We start from the raw sequence: 15,345 nt of genomic DNA on the forward strand, positions 1-15,345 counted from the left end.
TTCCCATTCACTACAAAAAATTAGTATACACTACAATAATCATACCAATTTGGACATATGGAATTGAGCTCTGGGACTCCACCAAACCTTCAAATTCTTCCCGCATCCAATCGTTACAATCTAAAATCCTTGATGCTCCTTATAACGTCACAAATAAAATCATTTTCAAAGTCCTTAACATCCCATTCGTTGCAGATTTGACCCAAAACAGACATGCGTCTTTTCATTCCTAACTCTTTAACCATCCTAACCCATTAATTCTTAATCTTTCATCCTTAACAATCCCTGATAATCCTCCGAGGCGTCTGAAAAGAAGATGGCCACGGGACCTTCTAATTTAAATTAATGTTTGAAGTACCATCAATGGGTGGTTACTTCCCAAGATTTTCAAGTGTATATGAAACATACTACATATTTACCTATTGTATTATTTTGTACAGTTGTAAATTACATTAAATTTATAATTAAAAAAAAAACTATTTATTGAATGGTAACGTTTTGACCCACAATGTAGTTCTTCACCAGAGCTAAAATAAAAAGATACAAAGAAGTTAAAACCAACATTAAATAAAATAGGAGCTAACTTGAAGGCATAAAAATACTTCTATATGAATAAACGATAAACATCATTAGTTAAGAGGTAACAGAAAAATACGAAAAATTATTAACTAACATAATAGTGAGTAATGAACTGACAAAAAAACATATATATTATTCAGAATAATATATATTCTGTTTTGTTAGTTCCTTACTCATTACAATTTTAGTTGAGAATGTTCATATTTATATTTAAGCTCCTTACTATTTTATTTAAGTTTTTCATCTTTTGGTCTTATTGAAGTCTTCTTTACGTTCAACTTTACATTTTGCTTGTTTACTCTTATTTTGGCTTTATCTTCTTTGTATCTTTTTATTTTAGTCCTGACGAAGAGATATACGTGGGTTGAAATGTCTATCTCCTTCAATTTCATATATGATATCATCTATATATAATGAAGTACTCAAATATAAATATAACTTGTGAATAATTCTACTCAGACTACAACATTTTCTTTCCTCCTTCGCTATTCGTGTAATGTAATGTAGGACATGTATTGCGGTGGGACTAAATGAGACATGAAATTAAATCGGAGGGAGCGAGAGGGCTGGTCGTAGACTAAGTGACCCATTACCCGGAGGCTGTGGGGTCGCAGGAGTCTGGGTCATAAGGTCAGCAAGACCATAGCAGTCCTCAGGCCAAGGGAGAAGTTCTCAGGGTTTTGACGAAGAGGATATCCCACCTTAGTTTTAAAATTACATCCATTATTTGAATCTTAAAATATAAAAAAATCTTTCCAAATTATTTTTATTTATTTATTGCTATTTACAACTGTACATTATAATACATTTAGTAAATTTAATCTTAGTTAAAATGGAGTGTTATAATAGGCGTGTAGAGAAATCCATTGCAAGCACTCTAATGATGTTTTACATTAGCAGGTCTCATGGCCATCTTCTTTTCAGGCGCCTCGGAGGATTTTCAGAAATGGAAGAGGAAGAAAGGTTAGAAACTAATGGGTTTGGGTGGTTATGGAGTTTTTATGAATGAAATGATATCTGGTTCGGGCTAGATCGGTTACATAGGGAACATTAAGGTCTTTTTGTATGATTTTATTTGTGACAAAGTAAGGAGCATTGAGGATTTTACGAAGGACTTTGGATTGCAAGGAATTGGAGAAGAATTCGAAGGTTTAGTGGAGCCGCAAAGTTTAACTCCGTAAATCCAGATTGGCCTTATTACAGTCATGTAGATCGGACATTTGTAGTGAATTGAAAGTTTTGACCGTTTGTTCAGTAAGTGTTGTAACAGTCGAAATCTACGTGCAGTTTCCTGTCTTTTCAGTCTTGTATCAGAATTCCAGGTTAGTCGTTTGTCCAGATGTAGATCTGCTATCTTGGAGCATCTGTTCGACAGGGGTAAGATCAACATTATTAAAGAAGACTGTAGGGCAGTCTGTTGGTTAATGACGAAGGGTAAAGGTGATTTGATGGTATTTATTATTTATTTTAATCCTCCAATTATGACACCATTCTTCGAGGGCTGTGATAAGGGATTGGAGAGTTTGGGATGCAATCCAAGGGTTATTATTTACTGCAAGCACATATGTGTCAGCATACGTGGTGAGGATAGGGTTAGAGCTGGTTGTGATGTCAGCTGTATAGATTTTTCATTATTATAAACCTTAGGATTCGATTTAAATATTTGGGCTTAAGTAAATTAAAGTAGAAATCATAAAAATGTATACTAAATTATACAACATTGGTAAAATTAAAAACTAACAATATTTGAATAAAAAGTAACCAGGAACATAATTACACTAGTGTCAAGCATGTTAAGCCAATAAAACGTAAATACATAATTATTTACATAAGTGTGAAAACTGAAAAATTATATAAGTAAATTATTTATTCATATGGTTGACCGTATTTCACTCAGGAAATTGTCCGGGTTCCAGTCGAGGAAAAATTATAGAAAAATACAATTTTTTTTTTAATGAAAATAGATAATTATCTACGATCTATATTTTTTGTTCCATATTTCATTAGTAAGAATTTATTTTCTTCTTTATATTGATGATATACTATTTTTTAGCAACCTAAATCTTAAAACCCTATCGTTATTTTGAGAGAGATCATATACATTCTTACACATTAATTTTCTCTCATCTTACGATTCACCATTATTTATTTCCGTTGTCTTTCTCATAACCTGTAATCAATTTGTTATATTGATTTTATTTACTTGCCTCATAATTATATATTCACTATATCTAAGTTCTTTGTCTGATGTGACTATAAATATAATCCAGAAAGATAATATTGCCATTTTGCTAGAATTGTGGCACATCTAGCAAAAAGTTTGTGTTTAATTTTGTTTATGAGTTATTTCATATATTAATTTTTCTTTGCCATGAAATAGCTTTAGGAAACTTTGCAGGGTGACCACAGGAAAGAAAGTAACCGCTGTATACTACGGTCCATTTGTGGCATGTGCCACTATTCAAACAAAGGATCAACATACAGAATAATATTTAAAGATTCGTATTGTAGTGCAACCAGCTCATTAATGATTCTAAACAATCTCCTACAACGAGCATTCGTTAATGTACACGACCTGGATTCAAACCCTTCTAGGACAGAGAACATACCGCTAAAAATAATTAGAAGGACATTTTCGGAAAAATTGGAAAATGTTTCTTTACGTTTCCGCCCACGAAATCCCATAATTTAGGCCCAGACATGTCTTACTTTTAAAACATTACTAAAAACGAGTTAACTGCGTTAAAAAAAAAATACATGTTAGTTACATCTAGAATGACAGAAAAAGTTGCATAAACTAAAAATCGGTATGGTGTTAGTGAAAGAATATTGAGAGTAAAAAGAATTATTTGAAGACTAATGCAATATGGCATGAAAACATGTTTAATTGTCTATTGATTTACCACTTGTTTTGCTATTTATTGTATTTCCTCTTTTATTTATATGTTTTATTTTCCTCTTTTATGTTTATTTTTCTATTATATTTCAAATCAAATTTTCTAACTCATCGTTATGCAGGTAATGGCAAAGAATCTCTCAGGAAGGGAAAGGAGAAAAAATACTTGCTTAGATTGTTTTTGTTTTAATATAAACAGAATGCACTACTTCTTTATTATTTACTAAGTACATTAATTAATAATTAATACACATGTAGCCACTGGGTAAAGCGCGTGGCTGCTAACTCCAAGGATCCGTGTTCGAATCCGCCTGGGAAGAAAATTGTTTTCTGTTACACTGTAGCCCTGAGTCAACTCCTGTCGTTTCTGGAGACCTCCTGGGGTCCCAGCCTCTTAAATTGGGTACTCTTAGTCGGATAAAAATCTGGTGGTCGAGCGTGATTCTGACCAAATCACCTCCTTGCTCAACCGTTGGTTTAGTAACAGTACTTCTTTACAAAGTACTGAATCCCTGACCCTTCATGGGTTGTAGCAGTACAGATTTTAATTAATTAATAATTATTAAGTATATCAAGGATTATTATTAATGAAATAAATAATTTTTATAAACAGGTTAAATAATCAAAAAAAGGTCTTGGATAAACGGACTTTGAATCCATTGGCCGATAATGAATTTATATCAAAGCAATACGTAATTTGTTTCTGCCCAATAAACGCAGTTATCCACCCCTGCACTATCGTTATCGTATTGTAGATTATTACCTCAAAGCGAATTAGAATAGTGACTACTCAAGAGATAACCAAATGTAGAAAAGCACCTTTACCTTAAGCAAGATTGTGTAATAAAGTATAAAAAAAGAAATCAGATAAAAATTTAATTCTCATAACGGCCGTTAAGGAAGCCTTAAAAGGGGTGTTTGGGGTAAAGGAGCGCCATGTTGCGGGAAAATGGAGGTAAATGCTCATTTTCCTAAATTGAGTTTGCTCTTCATTTGGTATAACTGATAAGGTTCTCTTTTGTAGAAATACTGAAACCAGAGCACTGCTTGGGAATCGACAGGGGGACACTGCGCAATCTGCTTCCAATATTTTAACTGTAAAGAATATATTTTTTCGAAACACAATAGATTGTCAACGAAAATTCATCTGATGTTCATATGTGAAGTTTTTTATTTTAATGCATTTTCCCTGTCATCGGTCTTTAATATCAATTTGTGAGGAAATAGCTCATTTCTCGGTGAAAAAATAGTACTGGTGTTACGGCCTGGATATTCAATGTTTTTAGAGTTACATTTATAACAATCAAACAAAAAGTGTGACTATTTATATTTGAGATCTAAAAGGACTTGATATTTTATATCACTTAAAATGGCTTTTTATTTACCCAGTTTTCCGTATAACCATCTTTTAAATGGCCGTTGTCTTATAGTGGTGAAAATGTTAATATAAAGTGCATATTATATTCTGGGTTTTCTTTTTATGAAGTTTGATTATATTAATCCCTCTAAATTGTTGAGGTGAAAAAAAAAACTTTCAAATAGAATATAAACTATTCTATATTTTATTCGCACAACGTTTGGGGACAAGTATTCCATACTCATGCACCTTTGCATCCACATATTTGTCATATTTTCAATATCCATTTTGATAATTGTCCCGAAACGTTGTACAAGCAAAATATCGAATAGTTCATATTCAATTTGGAATTTTTTCTTTTTATCTCAATACTTTAGAGGGGTGCATATTTTATGATTTTTTTTTTGTACGTCCTTTATATATTTGAATACAAGACAAAACCTTAAAAAAATCAGTTTTATTTGTTTCTTGCCTTTCCAATAAAGAAAAGAGAGCCTAACAAGTCTCATCATCCTCCCTGCAAACATGAGCATTATTTAAAACTTAAAAAAAAAAATTTTCATTCCGAGCTCCATATCTTAAAAACTACCTACAACATTAGCAGTCCTAAAACAGCTATTTACCTCCAATAATTTTTGAGTTATACGTTCTTAGAAAGCAACATTCAATAAAATGTGTACTGAAAAATCAGTAGTTAGTTCATTCATTCTGGGAAATCTATATCTCAGAAATCATTATACGTATAGATTTCTATTTGCCAAAATAAATTCAAAATTGGGTCTGCTAGCACTCAAATTAAAACTAGTGTAATTTACTACAAAGCAGTTTAAACTATTTATCTATTTAGAAGCAGTAGTGTTCATGATATTTGCTAAAACAAATTGATTTCTAGTTGTTCGGACAAGATTCCGTCCGCAAATTTCATATTCATATGCAAACATAAAAACTACTACCTCTACGAAGATACGCGTCAAAAACTACTTAATAGCACAACTAGCTAAAATTGAGTGCTGTCAAACATTTGTACGTCTAATGGTTTCTGAGATATAATTTTTTATTAACTAAAAGTTTTGTCCCCAAACTTATAAATCAACATATTGTGAATTTATTCCCTAAACTACTTTATAGCAACATTTAACTAGCTTTAGTTTGAGTGCTAATAGGCATCTTTATGTCTAATGATTCCTGAAATATACACTTCCCAAAATAAATTAACTAATTACTGATTTTTCACGACATTTTTTATGGAAAGTTGTTTTTCAAAAAAGTATAACTCGGTAAGTATTAAACGTAAAAAGTTCTTTTAGTACTCATATTTTAGAAAATTTACTCTTCTTTAAGTGACGTTCTATTAGGTTTTTTAGTGTTGTAAGAAATTTTAAGGATGTAGAGCTCCGGAACGAAAATTAATTTTTTTAAACATTTTGGTGCATGTCCTGGCTCGGCACTTTTCGAATCTCGGGTTGAAACTTTAACGAACTTTACCTAATTGGTACTATTTAGTACTAAAATATCTGAATTAGAACCCCAAAATTATCGTGAGTTATTGCATGGGACATGCCAGCCCGGCACTTCTCGAATTTCGATTTAAGACCTAATCATGATTTAGTACCTAATTAGTACTATTCAGTACTAAAATGTTAGAATTAATACCCAAAAATTTGTGAATTATACTACATGTTCAATTCAGCCAGACTCGCAGTTTTCGAGTTTCGAGTAGAAACTTATACAATAATTAGTACTACAATATTAGAATTAGTACCCAAATATAACACTATATATTAATCTATACAATTATGACGTGCCACTGCCTCATTATCATATTTTTCTCCAGTCAACTAATGAATTTCGAATTGAAACTTTGACACAAATTAGTAACTAATTGGTACCAAAATTATAGAATTATTGCCCAAATAGCTAGTAAGATATTAGGTATTGTATCTTCCACAAGCATGTCTCTGACCCGCCATCTTTTTAATTTCAAATTAAAACTATAATATGAGTGTTACAGGAACTGAATTATGTGGACAAAATTATGGGTCGTTGACAAAACTGTCATAGTTCATGTTTGATTGCCAAAGTACAACCCATTCATGAATGACATTAAGATTATAAATAAAATATTTTTTATTTTTTCTTACCTCTTTGTTTCTTCTGTTATTAAGTTGTAATGATGCTCATTCCTCATCCTTCTGGTGTAATCTAATTACATATTTTTTTTGTCATTATAATTTGAATGTTTCTAATATGATTTCTACTGAGTTAAAAAAAAAAATAGTCTGTGATATCTGCCAACTTCGTGAGGTCGAGGTTGGTGTAATTTTGTTGGATATTTTATATCTCAGTTATCAAGCTAAATAAATAATTAATATTATCACTATAAATTGTTTATATTATAATTACTAGGAGGGTAACTTCTGTCCGCCTAACAGCGACCAACCTTAATTTTACAAATTAAACTACGGTTCATTTCATTGTACTTCTCATTGCTCAAATTGTAAATATTTAATTTACATGTATTCTGTTTTGTATTCAGATTTTTTTTCCCACTAATGCCAGTTGAACAGATTCGATACTTAGGACTCCATCTTGACAAGAGACTTACATCGAATCCACATACAAGACCGAAACGACACGAAACTGCTCGTAGATTTCGATTGCTATAACACCTTCTTGACAAACGCTCAAAACTTCCCATTAACTTTTTGGGGTTCTTTTTTTCTTTCTTCGTTCTTAACTTTTCCCATTTGGGGCTCTACCAATCCATCAAATTCCTCCCGCATCCCGTCCTTACAATCCATAATCCTACGTAAAACCCTTGATGCTCCTTATTACGTCAACTCATCCACAAAGACCTTAACATCCCATTCGTTGCAGATTTGGCCCAAACCAGAATGGGTCTTTTCATTCCAAACTCCTTATCCATCCTAATCCATTAGTTCTTAATCTCTCATTCTTAACAATCCCTGATAATCCTCCAAGGGGTCTGAAAAGAACATGGCCACGGGATCTTCTAATTTAAATTAATGCTTGAAGTACCACCAACGGGTGGATCCATCCCTAGATTTTCAAGTGTAAATGAAACAGTCCACAGATTTACTTATTGTATTTATTATTTATACAGTCGTAAATTACATTAAATAATTTTTTTAAAAAATAACAAAAATTATTTTTAATTTGTTTCGAAAAATGAGTCCTTCATCAGTTAAAATAAATTTTTTAAAAGCCATTTTTGTAAAATAAAATATTAAACCGCGATCATATATAAAATAAAATATTACACAGCTATCATATGTAAAATAAAATATTACACGGAGATCATATGTAAAATAAAATATTATACGGTAGTCATATGTAAAATCAAATATTACACGGTGATCATTTGTCAAATAAAATATTACACGGTGATCACTAAAAACTTGTTTATTTAATAGAGAGATTAATTACAAAACTTCAAGAGTTAAATATATCTTTCAGAAACCTCATTTTATCATTAAATGATCGACATAAAAACTTTAAAAATCTAACACGATTTAAAATTAGTTATTTTGAACGATAAAGGAGATCAAGTCTAACTTAAAAGTTAAAAAGTTGAGATCATTACATTCATTATAAAACAAATTTCCTTCAATGCTTGGATATACTGTGTAACCTTCCTTATATCACGAGCAAAAGTGGTGGAAAAGACTATACATTATTAATGTAGGTGTTATGGAGTTTCAAATGGGTATATCTTGCTTGACTAAAATTGGCATGTGATATTAGAATGAGCAAAGACGTCAGTGGCCCGCCTTCATCAAATAATGATCGATTGTTAAAGTTCAACTCTAACAAAGCTGTAATTCAATGCCGAGGCAAATTACAGAGATTGTGGACTTTACAAAATCATTTCACAGGCTGTCTGAAGTTACGATCATGATTAAAGAATAAGGACCATCACGGAAAATGTAAATATTGTTACGTAAAAAAGTCGAATAGTTTTTTTTTTGTTTTTTTTTATATTAAACGTCAAGACGAATTCATATTCAGATTATATTTTAAACAATTTCAGAACTTGTTTAAGAAATGAAGAATCCCTAGTACGTCCTCTTGATTTTGAAGAAACTTTTGAGGTGAATATTGACTGGTGTTTGGCCAAAAAATCTGGGGAAATGTACAGTATATGTGAAACGCACTCTATTTCATACATCCGAGTCCGATGAAGAAAAAAAAATGATATAAGAACCAATTCCATAAGTTCCATAATGTAAAGTAAAAAAATAAGATATCAAAATATTCAAGTATCTAGTACTAATATTTAGTAGTAGTAATATTTTGATAGCAATACTAATAATATTAAAAACATCTTAGAATTAGTTATTGATTGGTCGTTTTCTAGATTTATTATAAATTAATTTTTGAAAGCAAAGCCACAAGCTTGGTGACTGGTCAGCACATGATATCAATATCGACGGTATTTGATTCTGATTTTATTGATAAAATTATAAAAACATATACTTTTCTGCGTATTATTAATTGTTATGTTACAATTTTATTAATTTTTCGTTAGCACTACTTTTTTCTTAATAATAATCATTATTACAACTTCGTTATTTTCTGAAGTAATGTTACTAATTATTTTTTAACGTTATATCACATTAAAATTAAAAACCGCGATTAATTGTTTTTTTCATTTTGAGACAGATTTCTATTTTTTTCTAATTCTGTAAATATTAATATAAATTGCAAAATTAGTTGTGCAAATAGTAATGGAAATAACTAATGATTTATTTTAAAATATTTGTTTGAAATTTTTGTATAATTTTAAAAATAGATATTTGCAATATTTTTTAATAGAAAAATGAATTTGATTACGAATAAACTGTCAGAAACTTTCAAATGATAAAGTTACCCTAATAACAAATATACCCTTTTGAACTATTTTTAATTGAAAACAGCAAAATTATAATTAATTATTTCCATCTATCATTATAAAAATGAACGAATAAATAAAATTATATATTATATTCATAGTTCAGAAAGCCAAACCGTGTCAATATAACCGCAGAAATTCAAGTCTCATATGAAATAGAATAAATTCTTATTAAAATAGTTTATCAATTAATTATAAATGATTCGAAAACTACAAATTTCATTTTGAAAACACTATTTGATAAATTTAGTTGCTATCAGATATAATAGAAACATCTCTCGATCCAGTATGACACTTTGCAAACTACTCACAGTGTGTAAGTGCTGTTATGGCAAGTGCTCTAGAACCCTCTTCTATACGCTTTCTGTCAAGTTCCAAGAAGTTATTGTCAAGAAAACGTTTTTATTATATATAGACTTACATTTATAGGGTGTGGTATTAAAGTATTCAAGCAGTTACAGATTAGTATCATTTCCTTTCATTCCATTTTTTTCATGATACTGTTTTATTTTATGTAGAATGGCATTTTTCTAATCCTCATAGACCAAATATAGGTGAACCTCTTTTATTTTTTGTCTGACATAGCAATCACATAAGCGCTGTGTAAAACAGTACTTAAAACTTATGATTAAATATATACAAAATGAATTCTTACGGTGATGTTAACATTAAAACGGGTGTGACTGAAATGACCAACACAATCTTCTGTCTTTTTGGTATAGAAACAAGAATTGCAATTATAAATTTTTTTTTTCGTAAATGTTGGTACTTTTTAAATGGAAAATTTATCAACGGGTATTCCGCAATTAATGTCAATGAAGAAAAGGCATCTGTTCATTTATAAATTTTTAAAAAAAAGTGAATATATTTAAGTAATTAAAAACATATGAACAATGGAAAAATATTCTTCTGTCGAAACCTGTATGCAATCTTAACTAAGACATATAAATAACGAAAACTTTTTTAAAAAATAAGTTATATGCTTTAAAACAATGCTTTTAACAAGTCAGTATTTAGAACAATTTGACATTTATGTTTTAAGAAACAAAACAATAATATCAAACTTGTAACAAACTATGACATTAATTCCTAACATGTAAACCAACTGAGCTCTTCCCAGTGTATCCCGTCGTACATAGTTGCTAAGGACTCTCCAATTAGAGCCTTTTAATAAACTGAATAATTGTTCTGAATAGCAGGTCCACTGTCCAAAATAATTTATTCTAATTTCACTTTCAGTTACATACCGAACAGTTATCGATACCATCCACGATTTTACACTAAAATTGATCAATTCCTCTCTATACCAGAATAATCGACTGCATCGATACCAAATAAAAATTAATTGGTCTTATTATGAGGTATAACAATTTTTTTCAAACATCATTCATTTGTTCAACATTGCCTTTGGTTGATATATTACATTATTATACATCTTATTATTCTTATTATTTATATTATTATCTTATTATTTAGAATAGAAGAAATTATTATCCTGGCATTTCTCTTGAGATAAATCAACCTTACGATAAGGTTTGGCATAAAGGATTGCTCTCGTCTGTCTGCCAGATATGAAAGTATTATTAAGTAACATATAATAATAAAATAATTTGGTGTAAATAGAGTTTATTTCCACCAAATTACTTTATTAATATATATTACTTAATAATACTTTCATATCTGGCAGTCAGACGTAATGCAGTAAAATAAGTATTCAACTCTCTGACATTTGCCAGATTAAAGCAGGAGTATGTTAGGACAGTTTCCTGAGGCGAATATTATTCAATATGCATATGTCAGAACAGCACAGCACAATGGGACTTCATTGGCTACTTTTACTGTCAATATAACAGTCCTAGGTTTTGATCAAAATCCTTTACAAGCAATCTTCACTCGTCAAAACCAGACTCGATGAGATTTCTGATTGAGCTACAAAATGGAGGATTGAAATAAATGAGACAGAGTATATAGTTTTGCACACTGTATCCATAGCCTTCTTACCCACCGATTTATTTTGAAAATATTGCGATTTACATACATGAAGAAATTAGACCTTAAGTTAAAATACTGACTTGGAGAACTCGCATTTGGCTAAAACAAAAAGAACTGAATAGACTATACAGTCTTCGATCTTGGTTAATTAACTGTCGCTAACCAGCAAACTAACTGTGTATACAATTTTACTAAAACAATTTTAGACATACAGGATAGAACTGTGGGATTCGGCAAAGTCCTCTAACATCCGTAAAATTCAATCGAAAGTACTACGTAAAATAGTGGACGCACAATTTACGTATTTGTGACTTTTGACATTATCGTTAAGACATAACAACGAATTCAGCTATTGGTACAGAATATTTCAATAACTTCCTCGAGAGACTTACTTAACACATAAACCTACTGAAAGAAACATTACAATGTCATAAGAACCTTTAAAGCCCAGCCCGAGGTGGTGGCCAATTAATAGAGTACTTGCACTCCTGCGATGAGACCCTGCCTGAGCCAATTAATTTGCTTATTGCAAAGCAATTTGCTGATAGTAAATTGCAATTATTGTTTAACTTTATCTTGTAGTTAATGAATCAAAAATAATTTTTTTTTCTATTTGATTACTTTGTTATATATTTTGTTTATTTTTTATCTGATATAGAGCAATGTTGAATAAAATATGATTTTTTCCTGTATGTCTCTTAGATTTTAATAAATCATTCAATTGATATAAATTAATTTTAAACAATAAATTACTTTCAAATAAAGACAATTAAAAATAACAATACTACAAACACGTTTAGAAAATAAAAATTAAACATATAAAAAACTTTAATAAAAAGAAAATAAATTAATGAATATTTATTAGCGTAACTTAATAATAATTCCTGTAGGTAGCAAAGTATAAAAATCCGTCATTAATGCATCATAAAAAATGTATAAAAATATATAGAAACTGAAACATATTTATTTACAAACCATGTACAACCTTGTCTCATAGGTTCTCCTGTGACAACTCTATCCGAGTGCTTTTCTAGATGAGTATCTAGACCAGATTGTGTCCACTTATCTTACACACACGGGGTATTTATGCTATGTCTAAAGAAAAGGGGTGGGATATAATATATTGTTGGAAGAGGTTGAACTTACTCGTAAGGTTTGAAGCTTCTGACTCTGTTTCTATGAAATGGGAATAAATAGGACCAAAAACATTGATACATTCTGAGAGTATATATTAAATAAGTAAAGTACTAAGGTGGTTGTAAAATAGGATTGTGTAACTAACGAAGACCCCTCTGAACACCTTTAAGTAACCATTTCTCAGCTACAAAGTGACGAACAGTGTATAACCTTTTTAATATATCATGAATATTCTTTCTAAAAAGGCATGACGTGTGGCAACGTGCACATTTTACAAAAGGAACTTACAATAGATTCGTCCTGTCCCTCCTAAATGCTTAATTTTTGTAATGTAATGTTTTGAATATTTTATTTATACATTTATATTATTAAAATAATGAATTCATGATGCCACAAGCTATAATACGATAACTTCCAAAAATCGGAGCCAATTTTCCAATAGTTTAGCAACTCATAACATAGACACAAATTACCTCAGGATGATCACCAATTTTTATTAAATTTGTGTACTATTAATCTATTTGTAGAGTACAACGAAATGTTCCGAAAACGATGCGTTAATTCTTTTCTTTTCAAATAGTATAGAATCATATTATTCTTTTGTTTATTCGGACTAATGAAGTTTTACAATTTAATATAATTTTCTTTTGTATCAATCCTTTCTTAACAGACATCTCTTTATTACGAATAAAATAATTTTCATACAAGTTTTGAACAATCTTAGGTTACGGCGCATAGGTTATACACTTCAGCATTTCTTAAAAACATAGCAAAAGTGCAGCAATAGGAGCAGAAGGCGGTGTTTTACTTGAGTAGAATTGAAATTGTGGTGTGGAAATTCAAAAAGTAAATAAATTCGTGTTTAAAAATATTCATTCAATTTAGGAATTTGTTCCTTTCCATGCTTAAACCGTCAGAGCGTTCACTATTTAATCTAATTTTACGTTTAAAGTTTGATTAAATCTTCATAAGGAGATTAATTCGAAAATTATGCATATTCTTGGGTTTTCTGTAATATTTCTAAACTCGAATTTATCACATTTTGTATTCCTACGTCTCAAATTCAGAATTCATTATATTACTACTTTTTAAAAAAATTTACACACCTGTATAACAAGATTAGTAACGAATAGATGATAAAGTCCTATATTTAATGAAATCAAATAGTACAGTAATTCGAAGTATAATAAAGTAATTCAACATAAACAAAACTATGCAAAATTTCAACAGAATGTCTCACAAAATCTAATGAAATAATGCTTAAAATAATCTTTATTCTATTATTCTTTTCTTTTTTTATTTCTGAATCCGGACCTGATATGATCAGGTTCCCTACCGTAAATTTAAAAATGAAAAAGAATTCAACATTACCTCGTTAAATTTACCTTAATTACTTGATTTTTGTCGAGACGGGATTACATTCGTCCTACAAGTACCTATGTGTTCATTAACAGTCAGCTTGCGTGAGTCGGTGGGTAAAGTTTTGTAATTAACGTACCATGGTGCTTAGTCTTAATGTCTTTAATTGAAAGTTTGCTGTCGGTTTATTTGGGCCTGCCCTAACAGTTGTAAAATTTGTAATATCTCAAGTAATTTTCTTTCTAGAAATATGTTTAGGGTTTGTCCCACGGACAACAAAATTTGATTTACTGTTTTCAACGATGCTTTTAGAGAAGCATAATTTACACCAATTATGTAAATATTAAAGTTATGTAATTTTGTTTGTTTATTTGTAAATATAAAATATCTTTTTATATATTTTTTAAATTGTTGAGATGAAAAAACTTCCAAATAGAATACAACCTATTTTACAGTTTACTTGTACGTTTCGGGACAATTATCCCATACTCACCTTTACAATCCTAAAATTAAATTATTCTTAACAACAATTTCTATCTATCTCACATGTGTATATTTAAAATTCTTATAATCATATTTGTCATATTCTCAATTAACATATTGAAATCATGTCATCTATATAATCATAGTTTAAAATTGTTTTACACCTACATTATTTAAATTATTGTCATTCACTATGGCACATTCATCTATCTCTGTAGCACAAACTAACTCTCTATATTTGACATTACCTCTTTGGACCATATCAACATGTCCAATATATTGTTTTATTACCCCCTATTGATATGTACAATTTAAGTTAAAAATTATAATCTTTTATGATTGGACCATTTTTTTCTCACATATTTTCCTGATTTTTTATATTTATATAGCTAATTTATTCATTATATCGGCATAATGTGTATTTAAATGTTTTGTCTCTGTTTTATAGTACTCCGTGTCTTTATGATTTTTTGGTAATATGAATTGCTTCCAGAAACCTTCTGCTTTTAGTTTTTTGTGTCATGTCTAATATTGAATAATATTGAATTTTGAAGTTAAAGCTATGGTTTAACGTTATGCTGTGGTAGCCAGTGCAATGCAATTGTTATTTTTGACATTTTTACTGTTTGT

The sequence above is a fragment of the Halyomorpha halys genome, unplaced genomic scaffold (genome assembly GCF_000696795.3).
Source record: "Halyomorpha halys isolate HHAL.00 unplaced genomic scaffold, Hhal_1.1 Scaffold808.1, whole genome shotgun sequence".
Taxonomy (NCBI): domain Eukaryota; kingdom Metazoa; phylum Arthropoda; class Insecta; order Hemiptera; family Pentatomidae; genus Halyomorpha; species Halyomorpha halys.